The 19,035-nt window shown below is 43.9% G+C and overlaps 1 long non-coding RNA gene across 1 annotated transcript; it reads left to right on the forward strand.

Annotated features, from left to right (window-relative positions):
• The first annotated feature begins 385 nt into the window (after window positions 1-385).
• Window positions 386-13,794, forward strand: LOC131280896 (uncharacterized). Its single transcript, XR_011645433.1, has 3 exons — window positions 386-643; window positions 12,068-12,196; window positions 13,276-13,794. It is a non-coding gene; the product is annotated as an uncharacterized lncRNA (long non-coding RNA).
• Window positions 13,795-19,035: the final 5,241 nt, after the last annotated feature.

Below are 19,035 nucleotides of genomic sequence, written 5' to 3' on the forward strand. Positions count from 1 at the left end.
TCATATACCACCCCTATTGTTAATACCTTGCATTAGTGTGGTACATGTTATATTTGATGGAAGAATATTATAATTGTACTATTAACTATAGTCCATGGTTTACATTAGACCTCCTCAAATTTGCAGCAGCCTCCTAACTCCTCTCTGCCTCCAGTCTAGCCCCTCCAATCCATCTGTCCCACTCTTGAAAGGGTGATCCCCAGTGTTTTCCCATCATCTACAAAATAAGATCTAAAAATCCTTGGCAGGCCGTATATGGTAGATTGAATTATGTACCCCAAGTCAGACATGTTCTTAATCTTAATTTGCATTCCTTTGGGTGTGAACCCATTTGTAAATAGAGCTCTTGAAGATGTTATTTTTATTTAAGGTGTGGTCCAACAGCATGAGGTTAGATATTAACCTGGATTCCTGGAGAAATTCAGACATAGTTAGAGAAAAAGCCTCAGGTAGGAGCCAGAAGCCAGAAGTCAATGGAACCCAGAAGAGAAAGGAGAGGACATCACCATGCAATGCGAGGCAAGGATACAAACCAAGGCAACCCAAGGATCACCGTCAGCCAGCCCCAGAATGCTCCGGTCTTCCAGCAGACAGTGCTGCCTTACTGATGCCTTGGTTTTGGACTTCTCATAGCCTCAAAACAGTGAGTCAGTAACCTCCCATTTTTTTCAAGCCAACCCATTGTGTGGCATTTGTCATAGCAGCCTGGAAAACTAAGACACCATACAAGGACATTGAGATCTGTCCCAACCCACAGCATTGCTCATGCTATTTCCTCTGCCATGAATGGCCAGCTGGGCCTCTCATTCCCTGCTCTATCTTATCTATCCAACCCTTTCTCACTCCCTTAAAACTCAGCTCAGAAATCCTCTCCTTCAGGCAGACTTCACTGATTGTCCCCAGATGGTAACCATGCCGCTGGCCTCTGCTCCCATGCTAACCTAAATGAACTGCATTAACGGTTTCCCTTTCTCTCTATTGGTTGGATTGGATTTGACCAATGGGTGGGTGGAGGGCATACCCATAAGTGATTGGAGGACAGGAAGAGGGTCCATTTCCCCCCATCTCCCTCTCTGATGAGTTGGCTCCTGGCAGGCATCTCCCTCCATGTAGGTACTCTCTGGGTTCTGATAGCTGTTCCCTCCCCTAACCTCATCTGATCAAGAAATGTGAATGGTTCCTGGTTGTGTGAAAATGCCAACTGGATTCTGCATCCTTGCTGATACAGTGACTGGAGCAGACTGAGCTATTCTAAATGTAGTGAATGCAGTTTAGTTGGAACCAGAGATATTTATAAACCATTCCTTTAGGAGAGGGTGATAAGGAAATCTCAGTCATCCCTTGGTGCAGGGATGCCCTCACTAAGAAAGAAGGAGGCCCTTGGTGAGGGCATCCCTGCTTCCCAGATTAGAAGTTTGCACACATCCAGGGATTCCTCTGTGTAAAAGAAAAAAAAAAAGTGGATATGCAGAGGGCAAGTGGAGCATTTGTCTCAAGCTCAAGTGAACGTTCAGCTCTACATGCCCACTCTGAGTCCCTTCCTCCAGACCTGCAACCCACAATGCCTTTCCACCAGGTCTTCCCCAAAAATTGCAGATAGAGGGGACATTGGATCAACCCATGTTGGATGGTGAGTTTCAAGTGCCTCTCATTCATCAGTCATCTTGCAGCTTTGCTTGGCCCATGCTTTCTACAAATCTGTGGGTCTGGGTCCCTATGACTTGAATATAGAAAGTTACCTTACCTGGGATGTGCTGTGGAAGCTGAGGGATCAGAGAAGCAGGGGACAGTGCTGCAGTACTACACCCAAATCTAGAGGTATTAGGCCAGTGTGGGTGGCCAGCTGGGACCTAATCCAAGTGCTTTTGGATTTTAGTCAGCAATGGGAGGCCAAGTAGCAGCTCATAAGGCTCCCCAAATTTCCCCTGAGGCTCTTGCTCACCTTGTCTACCAGGCAAAAAAAGATGGGAAGAGCAGAGCAGTAGCTTCCAACAGGCCTCACTCTGACAGGCTGCCGTGCTGGGGGATCCTCAACATCTGAAAGATGAAAGAGAAGAATGGAAGCAACAAACTAGAAGTGAAATATGCTTGCTCCATTCAGTGGGTTTCCAGTAGAACTGTTAAGATAGAGACTAAGGATAAATCATATGAGATCATATGCAGGGATTTTTTTTTTTTTAAGAGGTACCAGAGATTGAACCCCGGACCTTGAACTTGGGAAGCAGGCGCTCAAACCACTGACTACACCCACTCCCAGAGACGTATTTTTTTATTTATTTTTTTATTAGAGAACTTATGGGTTTACTGAAAATTTATCCAGAAAATACGGAGTTCCCACATACCCGCCCCCATTATTAACATTTTTGCATTAATGTGGTACCTTTATTACATTTGATGAATTATGTAATATACTATTAACTATAGTCCATAGCTGACATTAGGGTTTGCTGTGTGTATACAGTCCAATGTTTTTAAAAAAATTCTTATTATAGAAACATATGTACAACCTAAAATTTCCCCTTTTAACTACATTCATGAGAATTTTTTTATAACCGACATTTTAATTGCTAACATAGGTTTCAGAGTCCCTGTGTATTTTGATTGTGGTTTACATAGAACAATCCAGAACATTTAGAATGGGGTCAATTTTGGGATACTGAATTTAAGGATATTGACCAAGATGGCTTAATTCATCAGACTTCAAGTTCAGGATGCCTTGGTCTACATCTCATGGAAGGCCTAAGAGTCTAGATTAAGCCAGTGTCCCTGAATTTAAGGTGACATTACCAGATATCCTTGGCAGAAAAGCAATAAAAAGGAGTCTTTCTTTGCCAGTTTGGGCTTTGTCTTTTGGAGAGAATATCTCAGGCTCCAGACCACTTTCTAGACTGATAGAGTGTCAGTGATGTCATAGTTTGAGTTGCTGCCACTTTTTTAAAAACTTATTTTGAAATAATTTCAAACTTTCAAGACAGTTGCAAAAAATAATATAAACCCCATACAGAGAACTCCAACATAACCTTCACCCAGATACTCACATCCCCCAGATACTCACATCCACCTTTTAAAAATTAAAGCAGTTTTATTCACACACTATACAATCTATCTGAAATGTACAATCAGTGGTTCTCAGTATAGAGTTGTGCTTTCATCACCACAATCAATTCCAGAGTATTTTCATTGCTCCAAACATAAAACAAAACAAAACAAAACAAAACAAAAAAAACTATTACCTCTTATACCCCCATTATTGACCCTTAGCATTGCTATAGTATCTTTGTTACAACTGATTTTTTTAAAAAAATTACAGTAATACTGTTAACTATAGTTGATCATTTGCACTAGTTGTGTTTTTCCCATATACTACCCTATTATTAACACCTTGTAATAATGACATGCATTTGTTATAGTTCATGAAAAAACATTCTTATATTTGTAGTATTAACCACAGTCATCGTCCAAAATAGGGTTCACTATGTTATACAGTCCCATGTTTCATCCTCTAGCTTTCCCTCTGTAACATACATGATACTAAACTTCCCTTTTCAACCACAATCACACGCACAATGAAGCACTGTTAGTTACCCCCACAATAATGTGCTCCCATCACCTCTATCCATTTTCAAACATTTACTATCAACCTCACTGCAAATTCTGCACAAATTAAGAATATGTCCCCATTCACCACCTTCATTCTGTTTCCTGGTAATCTACATTCTAGATATTAAGTCCATGAGTTTGCTCATTATAATTAGTTCATATTAGTGAGCTCGTACACTAATGATGTTTTCATCCCTGGCATATTTCACTCAACTTAAAATCCTCAGGGTTCATCCATGTTGTCACGTGTATCAGGACTTCATTTCTTCTTACAGCTAAATAATATTCCATCGTTTGTCTAGATCACATTTTGTTCATCCATTTATCGGTCAATGGACACTTGGTTTGTCTCCATCTTTTGGCAGCTGTGAATAATGCTGCTATGAACAGTGTGCAGACGTGTTTGCTTCCCTGCCTTCAGTTCTTCTGAATATATACCTAGAAACGGGATTGCTGGATCATATGGCAGTTCTATACTTATCCACATCCAGTTACTTTTAATGTATTGCCACATTTGCCCTATCATTCTATCTATCCAACTATCTATCTTTCTATTTTATCTATTTTCTAAATATCTGAGAGTAGGTTAAATGCATCATGCTCTTGAACACTCAATACTGCTGTGTACATTTCCCAAGAACCAGGATATTCACTTATGTAACCACCTTAAGTACTCTTAAAGAATTCAAGAAACTCAACGTTGATATAAAGCTTACATCTATAAGGCAGTTTTTTGTCTATGTCCTAATAATGTCTTTTGGGGCAATTTCTTCTCACTTATCAGATCTAGTCCAGAATCATGTGTTGCCTTTAGTTGTTAGTCTCCTTAATCTCTCTTCCTCCCTTTTTAAAAATGTGAATACTCTTACACAACATGAGCTTCCCCATCTCAGCCACTCCCAAGCATACAATTCAGGAGGATTGATCCCATTCACAATGTTGTGTTACCTCATCGCCAGCCATTACCAGAACTTTCCCATCAACCCAAACAGAAACGCTGCTCCCATCATGCATGATCTCCCTGTTCTCCCTCCTCCTGGCTGCAGTAACCTGTGCTCCACTCTGTCTCTATGAATTTACATAGTCTAGATATTTCATATAAGTGGAATCATACAATATCTGTCCCTTTATGTCTGACTTATTTCATTCAACATGATGTCCTCAAGGTTCATCCATGTAGTATGTGTCTCAAAACTTCATTTCTGTTTTTTGTTTTGTTTTTAGGAAACCTCTTTCATGGGAAGCAAGTGCTCAACCACTGAGCTACACCTGCTCCCCTTTATTCCTTTTACTGAATTCCCTGGGGAGAAGCTGGATGGCTGAAGTAGAGGTAGAACTTCTTTCTTTTCATTCATTCATTCATTCATTCATTCAAGATTTATTTTATTTCTCTCCCTTTCCCCCCCATACTTCTGGGTGGGCTGCGCTTTTTTCATGCAGGGCAGCTCTCCTTGCAGGGGGCACTCCTTGCCAATGGGGCTTCCCTACATGGGGGACACCCCTGTGTGGCACGGCACTCTTTGCACGTGGTGGCACTGCATGTGGGCCAGCTTACCACATGGGTCAGGAGGCCCTGGGGATCGAATCCTGGACCCTCCATATGGTAGACGGATGCTCTATCAGTTGAGCCATGTCTGCTTCCCCAGAACTTATTTCTGAATTCTAAAATCCTCTGTTCTGGCTTCTAAGACTTCTAATTGATAGGATGAGGAGATTTTCCTCATTGCTGAGGACAATCTCCTTTGTTGATTATAGATACAATTAGTCAGAGATACAATCAACTGACTATAGATGCAAATTGATCTATGACGTATCATCAAAGTAACAATCAAGCCAGTGCTTGCTTGGCCAAGCAACTGAACACCATGACCTAACCAAGTTGACACATAAAATTAGCCATCACAATCTCCTATTGATGTTTTTGTATGGGTTTTTTTGGTGCATATATGCCCATATTTCTCTTGGGTATATACTTAGGAGAGGAACTGTTGAGTCATAGAATTAAAAATATGTTTAGCTATAGTAAACATTGCCAAACTTTCCCAAAGTTGTATCAATTTATAGTTCCTAAGCAACGTTGAGAGTTCCATTTGTTCCACACCCTCACAAATACTTGGTATCATCGATCTATTTAACTTTAGCTACTCTGGTGATGTGTAGTGGTATTATTGTAGTTTTATTTTCATTAAAAAATTTATTGAAGTATATCATTCATACAAGAACATACATAAACAATAAATGTATAGTAAAAGTTGTGAATTTACAAAACAAACTTGCAATAACATCATATAGGACTCCCAAACATCACCCACCACAGATATCTTCCATTATTTTTTGTTTTTAAAGATTTATTTTCTTTATTTCTTTCCCCTTGCCCCCCATTGTCTGCTCTCTGTGTCCATTTGCTGTGTGTTCTTCTTTGTCCACTTGCATTATCAGGCAGCACTGGGAAACTGTGTCTCTTTTTTGTTGCGTCATCTTGCTGCGTCAGCTCTCTGTGTGTGCAGTGCCACTCCTGGGCAGGCTGCACTTTTCTCACACAGCGTGGCTCTCCTTGCAGGGTGCATTCCTTGCGCATGGGGCACCCTATGTGGGGGACACCCATATGCAGGGACACCCCTGGGTGGCATGGATGGGGCACCCCTACGTGGGGGATACCCCTATGCAGGGACACCCCTGCATGGCATGTCACTCCTTGCGTGTGGCAACACTGTGTGTGGTCCAGCTCACCACACGGGCCAGGAGGCCCTGAATTTGAACCCTTGACCTTTTATATGGTAGGCGGATGCTCTATCAGTTGAGCCACATCTGCTTCCCTTTTGTATAATCTTGATTAATTTCCTTTGAATCTTTTTTTTTAAATTTTAACTTTTTTTTTTTTTAATTCTTTTGAATCTTGATAGAATTTCCTTTCCAGTCTTTGGTTTGTCTTTTCATTTTGTGTCTTTTGATGAAGAAGGGTTCTTTGTTTTAATTATAATGCCCCTTAAAAAGGCAGTTAAAACTACCTCAGAAATAATGCTTCTTTGTGATGTGGGTGAGGCATGAGGTCTTTGGACATTTCGACAGGAAACAGACATCCAGGTTAAGACAAAATATGACAACTATTCCCAATATAGTCAATGGAAAGCATTGTCCATCAATCCTTTCAAAGCCAGTTGCTAAAAGAAATGTTTTCACTAAAAGACTCCCAGAAGAACACAACTGCTTCTCACCATCCTCAAGGAGACCCCCACCTCGAGAGCTTGAGAAGAAGGTCATTAAACATGCAGGGATCTCTGTGCTGGGAACCAAGGTGTGCAGAGGCAGAGAGAGGCTCCCTGCCGTGCCTTCTGTGCCCCTGGAGTGCCTTCACAGGTTTCACTGCCTGCTTGCTGTGTTCCTGAGCAAGCCCCAGCTGCCCACTGACCTCTCTTTTGGGATCTGCAACAAGAGGGCAAACCAAGTGTCTGTAGCAAAGACAAGTGCTTAAACAACGGAAATTTATTATCCCACAGTTCTGAAGGCTTGATGTTGGAAATCAAGGTGTTGGGAGAGCCATGCTCCTCTTAAAGGAGAGAATCCATTCTGTGCCTCTCCCCTGAGTTCTGGGGGACGATCCTTGGCTGGTGGCAGCATTGCTCAACCTCTGTCTCTGTCACATGGACGTCTCTTTCTCTGTCTCTGTCTCCCTCTGTGTCCAAATTTCCTCTCCTTTTAAGGACACCAGTCCTATTGGATTAGGGCTCACCCGAGTCCAGTTTGGCCTCAAAGACTCTCTTTACAAATAAGGTCACATTCTCAGGATGGGGGTTAGGCTTGAACATGTGTTTTGGATGGAAACAATTTAATCCATAACACCAACATACTTTGTAGCGAAGTTGAGAAGGAAATGACCTGGAGATAGTCTTTCTACCAAATGTAGGGGCCTCAGATGAATATAAGCTCGCTGGAAGGGCAGTCGTTAAGGGGTAATGGATTGTATATGAACCATGCCAGTTTTCCAGAAACACCCAGAATCAGACCTATTAAAATAATACATTGCAATGATCACTTTTCTTTTAAATTCATCTCAAATTTATACAAATAATACATCCATTCGTTCTCATGGAAAAGAAAGGATGATACTGACATAGTGGGTATAAATCTCAGCTTGCAAACTTGGATTCCAAAAGATGTTAATTTACTTTTTTTAGGTATAATTAAAGTTAATTTTTATTTCCTGTTCCCTTTCCATCAGGTAGTAAGAACTTAATCTCAGTGAAGGCAGGGCTTCCCATTTTCTCCAGGGTCACCTCTAATTTTCTAGACTAGACCTCTGGTCCTTGGTCACGCATACATTTCCTCACTGGCATCCGCTAATACATCCAGACCCTGTCTGCTCACTGGCTGTGAATTCACACAGAGCACAGCTACAAACCCTCAGCCTGATCCCAAGGCCTCCCAGGCGAGCTCTCTTTCTCTTTCTACTGTTTCGTGCCTCTCTGGAGCTACAAGGGAACTCGATGGGCTGTCTAAGGCCCTTCATTTCTTTCTTGCTACTCAAAGTCATTCCTTGACTAGCAAGAAATCTTGAAAGATGTCCCAAACCTGTGGACACCCCACTGTCAGCCACTCTTTGGCTTTGGCACCCATGCTGGGGTTTGGAGAAACTCTGGTACGGTCCATTGCTCTACCTGGGAGTGGCACAGAACCCCTCTTTTTATTGGATTCGCCAACATTCTGTACCTCCCCCCACCAATCCAATACTGTGTCACGTCAGAGGGTGGGGTGGCCAGCAAAGCCTCAGACCTTTCCTCGGGGATTTATCCATAGATGGCTAAATCCATTTCCCTCCAATCTCTGCATCTTCTTTCCTGCCTCCCCACTTTGGGCAGTCTCTATCAAGCTGAGATCAGTTGAGGGAAGGGAGCAGTTGGGTAATGGAAAATGGCTCTAACTTCTCTGGTGTTCATTCAACAAAAGTTTACTAAGCACCCACCTTGGGCCAGACACTGTTCCAGGCCCTGGGGCTGTAGCACTGGACAAATCAAAGACAAGACACTGCCTTTCTTTCTTTTTTTTATTTTCTTTTTTATTTCTCTCCCCTTTCCCGCCCCCCCCCCCCCAGTTGTCTGCTCTCTGTGTCCATTCGCTGTGTGTTCTTCTGTGTCCACTTGTATACTTGTTAGCGGCACCAGAATCTGTGTCTCTTTTTGTCGTGTTATCTTGCTGGGTCAGCTCTCCATGTGTGCGACACCACTCCTGGGCAGGCTGCACTTTTTCGCACTGGGCGGCTCTCCTTGCGGGGCGCACTCCTTGAGTGTGGGGCTCCCCTATGTGGGGGAAACCCCTGCATGGCAGGGCATTCCTTGCGCGCATCAGCACTGCGCATGGACCAACTCATCACATGGGTCAGGAGGCCCTGGGTTTGAACCTTGGACCTCCCATGTGGTTGCCCCATCTGTTGGGCCAAATTTGCTTCCCTCTGCCTTTCTTTCTAATGCAACATGGTCCAATATAACTTGAAGTTATGAAGGAAATGTTCTATAATATCTGCACTGTCCAAGATGGTAGTCACTAGACACATGTGGCTTTTGAGCACTTGAAATGTAAATGTGGCTTGTGAGACTGTGGGACTGAATTTTTAATTAATCTGATTTTAATTAATTTCAAAAAGCCAAACGTGGCTAGTGTATTGGACACATCTCAGGCTGTCAGCTTTTGAAATGCAAAAGTCAAGAGTTTTGAACACATTGTTTGTTCTGTTGAGCTAAACTTGCTCCCCAAAGCCAAGAATTTTGATACTGAGGAAGCTTTTTCTCTGAAACAATGCTTCTCCCTGAGCACTGTGAAAACTCAGGGACAGAGGCACAGGATATGGGACAGCCCCCAGCAGTGTCTCCAGGAAATCCCCAAGTCTTTACTGACTCAATTGCTTCTGGGTGTGCAAAGCACAGGTCGCCTACTCAGTAAGGGGGAAGGAAGTCGAACTCCCTTTTGACGGCTCAGAGAGATCTAACAGTAGGAGAGTATGATATGAAGGACTTCTGTGTCCCCCTCGGTACCTTCGCCCCTTTGTTCCTCCCCGACCTCATTTCTGATAAGGGTGAGGAGCTATTTTAACATAAAAGCACATCAGTGCTCTGACAGACATTCTCTATGAGCAAGAGTACGGCTTGTTTCCTGTAGATGCCATGCCGTGAAGAAGGCATGGCTTAGTCCACTGTGAGACCCCCAGGAAGGGGTGAGAAGTAGGACATAGTGATTTCCCCACCACCACCGCAAGGAGCCGCAGCAGGAGGAAGTAGGGCCCAGCAGAAAGGAGATAAGGAAAAGGAAAGGCTCCTTCCGGAATAGGTACTTCCAGAGATCTGTTCAAAGGCTGACTCTGGATGGCAAACTTTAGGAGAAAGGGAATACATGTATGTCCCATTCTCCCAGGCCCGATTCCACTTGTGTTAATGGCCAGCCAATAGGGCAGTTTTCCTTCAGATAACAAGCTGTACCCACCCATTCATCCTTCCAGACTCTGGGGAATGACTTGACCGCATTGCCGAGCCTCTCTCTGCACTCCACTCTGCCACTGTGCTCATCACACAGTAGTAAGATGACTTGTTGCCAAGTCTGCCCTTCGTGGGACTGGGAGCACCTGGAAGGCAGGGACACACCTCACCTTTGTTGAGTAACTACCCTATAGATCAGGGGTTCTTAACTAGGGGCTCACGGACCCCTGAGGGGTTTGTGGAAAGATTTCAGGGGGTCCGTGAGCTTCAGTTGAAAAAATTCAACTTATTATATTTATTTCCCCTGACCTCTAATTGAAATCTAGCATTTCCTTCACTTATGAATGTCTGCAATAAATTACAGTAGTATTCATTTCATATCACATTACAATTGTTGCATGTCTTGAAAAAATCACTTACACTCATCCATACTTTGAAAATACAGTAGTTAGACCCAATGCTAGTTGAGTGTCATAAAACTATCTGTTGCTACATTCTGAGAAGGGGCCCATGGTTTTCACCTGACTGGCAGAGGGATCTGTGGAACAAAAAAGGTTAGGGACCCCTGCTATCGATGGTTATTGAACAGAACCAAGCCATGGTGGGAGAGGAAGAGAATCAGGTTTGGCTGGAAATGGAGAAGAGGCTAAAAAATGCAGACCTGATTATAGAACCAAAAACACTGCCCCACACACAGTAGGCATTCAATAAAGCCTGCCCCCAATATTTTATTTTGAAATTTTTCAAACCCATAGAAACCTGAAATGATTCAGTGAACACCTGTATACCTTTCACCTAGATTCACCAATTGCTAACATCTTGCCCATTTGCTTTACCTATCTATGTATAATCATATACATACATGCATATACAATTTTTGGAACCATTTGAGAGTCACGGACATGATGACACTTCACTAATGTGTGCTTCAGCATGTATCTATATTCCAGGAACAAGGATATTCTCCTCCATAACTGTAATTCCGTTACCACACTCTGAAAAGTTTCACATTGCTCTATTATTACTTTTTAACAGACAGGCCATTTTCAATTTCCCTCCAAAATTTCTTTTAAGACTTTCCAAAAAAATCTAGGATCCTATCAAGGATCACGTATTGCAGCATTGCATTTGATCTACACATGTGGTTAGACTAAACCCAATGAACTTCTCCCAGGGAGAGTGTAGAGAGAAATGAGAAATGCAAGGAAGATGTAATCTTGGCTATTACTTGTCCAGATTGAGAGGATGGGAAGAGAAAGGGGAGTGGAGACGGCTCGGCAGAGCTCAGGCTCTTGAAACAGACATTCAGGAATTACTTTGAAATTCCTAAATCCCTTGAAAATCTCAGACAGACCTGGCCACCTGAAGTTGGTGATGGTGTCTGCTTCTTGCCAAATTTCTCTCCAACATGTGTGGATTCTAAGGTGGATTCTGGATTTTACGTGTGCTATGTCTCGGTGCTGTTTGGGGTTTGTCCCTTTTTCAGGATTTGACCACCATCTCTTCTTCCTTTCTGTTAGTCCTGGTGGGTGCTAGAAGACGGGGTGTGATAGATGGTGGGGTGTGAGCAGGCCTAGTCTCCTCTTGCTAAAGAGTGAAGAAGGAGAGATGTGTGTGTGTGAGTGTGTGCTTCATGCTCACATGCGTAGGTGCATGTGTTGGGAATGATGTGAGCCCTCACATCCCTCGGAGGAGCCCTCCTTGAATTCAGAGGCCTGGGACCCCACCCTCCTGTTGCCATGACAACCACTTCTGTGAGGACACGGGGACTGAAGAATTGTAAGTGTGTGGTGAGGGAGGGAGGGGACACTCCAAGGTCTCATTGCATTAGTGACCATAGAACTTTAATGATGATGAAGAAAGAGAATATGACTTTGTCATCGACTCTCAAAGTGAGAGGGCAGGATATGGGCGGCAGATGGAAGCAAGGGCAGGGTGACTCCCGAACTTCTGCTTGGTGTGAGCTGCTCCACCTCTGATCAACTGCTCCTTCTCCCCTTTAGGAGCCCAAAGAAGCTTGGGGAGCCCCGGGGGTAGAAAATCCCTCCTTTAACAAGACTGGTATATCTTGGAGCTCCATCTGCAGCTTCACAGATGACCTGGGCTACCAAGCAAGCCAGGACCTGAGCAGTGTGAGTGCCCTGCCCCTGCACCCCTCCCTCCTCAGCACCCTCACCCCTTGCCCGTCTACCATACAAGCGTTTTAGCTCACCAACCACCCCAAGACATCAAGGGGCAACCTTCCATGCCTTCTCTACATCCTTCCAATTCATGCTCTTTTTTTCTAAGCATGGTTTACATGGTTCAAATTTACTCCTTCCAGAAAAAATGCCAACAAATAATAGCAATCACAACCTACATTTATTGCATGCTTGTTCCATGTCAGTATTTTTTACAGGAAGTCATATCATTTAAGCCCCATACAACCCTATACTCTTCTTTTTTATCCCCATTTTTCAAATGAAGAAATGGAAGTACCAGCAGGTGAAGTAACTCCCGAGATCACTTACGTAAGAGGCAGGGATACTAGGGTTCAAGTTAAGTCTCTGACTCAGGAACTCACATGCAAAACTGCTCCTCAATTTTTATTAGCCCCCCTTGGTAGCCTTTCAACATTTATATTCTGTTAGACACACTTGGCATGTGGACTTTTTGTTTGTTAGTTTGGGCGGAAGGTTCAAATGCTAACCATGCTTTTGTTGTTGTCGTTGAGGTATAACTGACATACAATAAACTGCACATATTTAAGGTGTACAATTTGATCGATTTTGACGCATTTACATGCACGTGAAACCCTCACCACGCTCAAGATAATAACCATACCCATCACCCCCAATTATGAGCAACCAAGCTTTCTAGAAGAGATAAATTAGAGGGTGATTATTTCCCTTACAAAATGAATCTTTATTTATACAGAGTACTTGCATTAGGATCCTTTCAGAACAATGAGCTCCCTTCTCTGCATCCGGAATATGCCCATGTGTCCTTTGCAGATGCTGCTCTAACCTCTCAGTAGTTATTTTCAGCGGCTGCTCCCCCCAAGCAGGGGGACCGCCTTTCATGACAGTGTTCCCAGTGAGTGCCAGGCTCACCCTTGCCCTCTGACCTCAGTCCTCTGCCTCACCTCCCCCTGCTCAGGCATGCAGTCCCCTAGGTAATGGGATAGGGCAGGGGAGAGCACGCTTCAGCCCTTGCTCTTGGATTCCCCCAGGAAGAAGAGCCCAGCTTTTCTCTGTCCAAGAGGCGGAAGCGGAGCAAGGCTTCCACTGTCCGGGTGCAAAGACATGGGGCGAAAGAAGAGGACGACGAGGACGAGAAAGATGAAGACGAGGGCAAGGCAAAAGGGTCCCCTACCTCTTCGCGAGCTCCTCGGTCGATTCAGAAGCGATGCCCACACTCCAGGACCCGCCAACTGGAGCACAAGGAGCACTTGAGGGTCTTGGAAAGTAGCTTGAGCATGTCCACCGCCGAGGTCAAATTGTCCCGCTGGAGCCTGGCCAGGTTGTGTGACTACTTATGCAGCTGCTGCCACAGGAGGCAGAAGGCGGTGGAGGAAAACAAGACACCAGGCTCCAGAGAAAGGAGGAGCCCAAGAGAACCTGGCTCAGGGTGGACCAGAGCTCAAAGGGGCTCCTTAGGGAACTCCAAGGAAAGGTCTGGGCAGAAACCAGAAGAAAAAGCATAATCCTTCAGCTTGTAAATAAAGCAGATTTTATTTTTGTGAATGGCATGTATGACCTGGACGATTCCAGGATTCTTTTCTTTCTTGATTTTTTTAATGGTGGATGTATCCTCTTTCTTCCTCTTTTTCTACCCTTTTCCCTCTCTGAACATCTCTTCTTTTTCTAACTCTTTATGAATTTCTGTCTCTAAGAAATTGGGCCAGTATCTAATTGAGACTTAACCTCTCAATGTGTGAGATGCTTACATTTATTGCATGCTTGTTCCATGCCAGGACATTTTACAAGAAGCCATATCATTTAAGCCTCATACAACCCTATACTCTTCATTTTTAGCCCCATTTTTCAAACCTTGAGGCCTGGGACTCCAAGAAGGGGAAAAACAACCCAAAGAGGGAGTGTCTTGAGGTAACTAACTGGCGAGGCTTCAAGGCCTAATTTTGCAGGTGTTCAGCTTCAGAGTTCTCTCATTTTCTTCCTAGTAACTCAGCTCTAAAGCAAAGCCTGTGAGCTTCTAACAACAGCAAACAATAAGAAGGAAAGAAAAACTGTTTTGACCTGAAGGAACTTAGAAGCCGTATCTAAAATTATAGTTGCTCCTGGCAACAAAGTTTAAGGAACAGCTCCCAAATTTATATTGCCCTCTTTCCCCTCAGCCTAAATAAAGGAGAAAAGAACTCGCTGCCTTCCACAACTCCCCTACTCCCTCCCCCTCACCCCCCACATTAATAATTCAAAAGGAACCTTAGAGTTCAAAAGATATTGCTAGGGAGCTGATGTGGCTCAAGCAGTTGGACGCCTGCCTCCCAAATGGGAGATCCTGGGTTTGGTTCCCTGTACCTCCTAAAGAAAACAAGCAGACAATGAGCAAAAAACACTAAAAAAAGCCATGGAACTGTACATTTTTTAAAAATGTGTGAATTATCAAGTTTGTGAACTATATGTCAATAACATTTTTTTAAATTGCTACCTTAGGTCATGTTCCCTAGAAGCTGAGCCTGAGATGGAGATTCTTGTGCAAGTGATTTATTTATTTATTTTTTAAAAAAAAGATTTATTTATTTATTTAATTTCCCCCCCTCCCCTGGTTGTCTGTTCTTGGTGTCTATTTGCTGCGTCTTGTTTCTTTGTCCGCTTCTGTGGTCATCAGCGGCATGGGAAGTGTGGGTGGCGCCATTCCTGGGCAGGCTGCTCTTTCTTTTCACGCTGGGCGGCTCTCCTCACGGGCGCACTCCTTGCGCGTGGGGCTCCCCCACGCGGGGGACACCCTTGCGTGGCACGGCACTCCTTGCGCACATCAGCGCTGCACATGGCCAGCTCCACACGGGTCAAGGAGGCCCGGGGTTTGAACCGCGGACCTCCCATATGGTAGACGGACGCCCTAACCACTGGGCCAAAGTCCGTTTCCCAAGTGATTTATTGAGAGAATGCTCTCAGGAGAAGGGGGGCAAGAGAAGCAGAATAAAGCAGGCGAAGAAAGCTAAGCAAGGATGTGATCTGAGAATCTGCTGCAGCTAATCCCAGGGAGCTGAAGCATGCATTACAGCCACAAAGTTGGCCCCACTTTTTAAATTTTCCCTTAGGGGATATGGGAACCAAACTGGGGACCTCCCATGTGGGAAGCAGGTGCTCAACAGCTTGAGCCACATCTGTTCCCCATTGGTCCCATTTTTTTTTTATTTGAGGGACCAGGGACCAGGGATTGAACCTGGGACCTCCCATGTGGGAGGTGGGCGCTGAACTGCTTGAGCCACATCTGCTCCCTGGTCCCACTTTTGAGGCAAGGATTTGGCCTTGTGTAGGCCCCTATCAATTTAAGAGTAAGGGGTTAGAGAGTGGATGTGGCTTAAGCAGTTGAGCACCTGCTTCCCACACAGGAGGCCCAGGGTTTGGTTCCCGGTGCCTCCTAAAAAAGGCAAAAACAAACAACAAGCAAAACAAATGATAAAACCACCTCAGGGGAAGCAGATGCGGCGCGAGTGATTGAGCTCCTGCCTACCACACAGGAGGTCCCAGGTTCAGTTCCCAGTGCCTCCTAAAGAGAAGATGAGCAGATACAAAGAGCACACAGTGAATGAACACAGACAGTAGACAGCAAGTGCAAAATGATGGGGGAAATAAATAAAAATAAATCTTAAAAAACAAACAAACAACAACTCAGGGAAGCCGATGTGGCTCAGTGGTTGAGCATCAGCTTCCCATATAAGAGGTCCTGGGTTCAATCCCCGGCCCCCAGTACCTATAAAAATAAAAATTTAAAAAATTAGCTGTAATTTCTCCAGCAAGGCAGCCCTTGGTGGCTGAGGGCAACTGTCCAGTGAAGGGGCCATCCATGAGCAGCCAACTATCCCCCTTCACAGCAGCTGGGTCTGGGTGTATGGCCCAGAAAAGGACGTCTGGGTAAGGCACCGACAGCAACTACTGTCACAACACACTTGAAGGGTACACAAAAATAAACATACAAACGTAAACCGAGAACTAACTGCTTCTGCCTACTAACCTTCTTAGGTACAGAAGAATACTCGACTGCAGCTCGGATACCTTTCCTTGTAATCGGAAAGGAATAGAGACTCTTGTGACCCCTTATCCTGTTCTTCTGTAACTTAGTGGTCTTAAGATCCTGCTAACAGCCCCTCCTGTTTATTAATGAGGAAACCTGAGTCATCTCACCCCACTTGTAGTTTTTCTTCTCCTAGAAGCCAGTTTCAGTCAGAATTGGCCCTCTAGACATGTACAGTAATACAGAGCCTTAACCTCTAGTAACCGATAGCTCATTCTAACACAGAATCACCTGTAGTCATGTCAAGGCCCCATTTTCGTATAGCATCCTGTGACTAAGCCTGCAACTGTTGTGATTCCATCACCTTAGACCACTTCCTCATTATCAGAACTGCACCTTTACCAGCGTACTGTGAGACCCTCAGAGTCGCTCCGGTTCAGGGAGACAGATCCGAGGCCGGCTTGCCTCCTGTCTGCTTCATTAACACAACTCTTTCTCTCTTAGAAACCCTGGTGTCACAGATTGGCGTCTGCGAGCATCGGGCAGCGAACCCGGCTCAGCAACTGTGGGGGAGAAAGGACAGCTCTTCCTTACAAAAGAATTGGCAACGAACAAATATAGAAGGAATAAGGGAAATATTAAATCACCGTTAGAACGCCAGCATTGTTATGGTTGCAGCAAGAACTAACTATGATCGTGAAGTTTGTGGGTGAAAGTTTTAAGAGAAATAGGATATTTGCCTAGTCTCAGTATCTCCCTCAAGATATTTATGAGTTACAAAGGGAAAAAAACAAACTTTACAGGGGAGAAACCTGGAAGATATCACATTTTTTCAACCAAATTATTAAGGTTAACTTTACCGCTAATATATAAATTGAGGGAAGTCTATTTGACCCAATGGACAGGGCATCCACTTACCACATGGGAGGTCCAAGGTTCAAACCCAGGACCTCCTTGACCCGTGTGGAGCTGGCCCATGCGCAGTGCTGATGCGCGCAAGGAGGGCCCTGCCACGCAGGGGTGTCCCCCGCATAGGGGAGCTCCAGACACAAGGAGTGCACCCATAAGGAGAGTCGCCCAGCGCGAAAGAAAGTGCAGCCTGCCCAGGAGTGGCACTGCACACATGGAGAGCTGACACAGCCGGATGACGCAACAAAAAGAAACAGATTCCTGGTGCCACTAACAAGAACACAAGCGGACACAGAGAGCAGACAACTTGGGGGGGGGGCGGGGAGGGCAGGAAGGGGAGAGAAATAAATAAAATAAAATCTTAAAAAAAAAACAACAACAACAAAAAGATAAAGATTGACATTGTACCTCTGGCATGAAAACACTGAGAAGGCACATCACTGCTGTGGCATTCTTTCCAAAAAGGCCTAAACTTAATCTAGGGAGAAAACGTCAGTCAAACCCAAATGGAGGGACCATCCTACAAAATAACTGCCCAGTACTCTTTAAAAGCTCCAAGACCCTGGACGATGAGGAAAGACTGAGGAACAGTCACATGTTAAAGGAGTCTAAGGAGACAGGACGATTAAGTTAAATGGAACAGAAGAAGGCCATTGATGGACAAAGTGGTAAAATCCAGATAAAGTGTAGTTAATACCATTGCACCACTGTTAATTTCTTAGTTTTAATCATTGTCTATGGTTATGCAAGATATTAACGATAAGAGAAGCTGGGTGAACTGTCTGTACTAGCTTTGCAACTTTTCTGTCGGTCTAAACTTATTTGTAAATATTAATAAAAAGGTAAATAAATTATCCCTTTAAGGAATTATAGAACATTGCCAGCCCTCCGGAATCCTCCCACATACCCTCCTTCCTAATCACAACTTTCTGCCTCCTCACAGTTCTGACTTTCATGTTAATCATTTTCTTACTTTGCATTATGGTTTTTCCTCCTAGGCAATCAGCCCTAAAAAACAAACCTTAGTCCAGTTATATTTAACAAAATTATTGATGTATTAGGGTTTAAATCTGCCATATTATTTGCACTTTGTATTCTGTTTATTTCTATTTTATCCCTTGTTTCAATTTAAATAAACTTTTAATTTAGATTTACAGAAAAATTGTGAAGATATTACAGAGCATTCCCATATACCCAATACCCAGTTCCCCCCTTATTAATATTTTATATTAATATAGTATATTTGTTACAATTAATGAACCAACATTGATACATTATATTATTAACTAAAGTTCATACTTTATTCATATTTCCTTAGTTTTGTTCTGTTTTTATGCCCCCCCCTTCTGGCCTTTTGTGTACTGTCTGCTCTCTGTGTCCATTCACTGCACGCTCTTCTGTGTTTTCGCTTGTGTCCCTTTTTTGTTGCATCACCTTGCTGAGTCGGCTCTCTGCGACATCTGTGGGCAAGTCTACCTTCACAAGGAGGCCCCAGGATGTGAACTCAGGGCCTCCCATGTGGTAGACGGAAGCCCAGCTGATTGAGCCACAGCTGCTTCCCCATATTTCCTTAGTGTTTACCTAATATCCTTTTTCTGTTCCAGGATTCCATCCAGAATACCACTTTACATTGAACCATCATGTCACCTTAAGCTATTCTTGGCTGTGATACTTTTTCAGACTTTCCTTGTTTCTTTATGACTGTGACTGGTTTGAGGAGTACTAGTCAGGTATTTTTTAGAATATCTCTTAATTAGCATTTAGCTGCTGGTTTTCTCATGATTACACTGAAATTATGCATTTGGGAGAGGAAGACAAAAGATGTAAATGTGTCGTTTTCATCTGTCATCGTTCCAGAGTATAGACAATGAACATACCTTAC

This window comes from Dasypus novemcinctus, chromosome 13 (assembly GCF_030445035.2).
Source record: "Dasypus novemcinctus isolate mDasNov1 chromosome 13, mDasNov1.1.hap2, whole genome shotgun sequence".
NCBI classification, from domain to species: domain Eukaryota; kingdom Metazoa; phylum Chordata; class Mammalia; order Cingulata; family Dasypodidae; genus Dasypus; species Dasypus novemcinctus.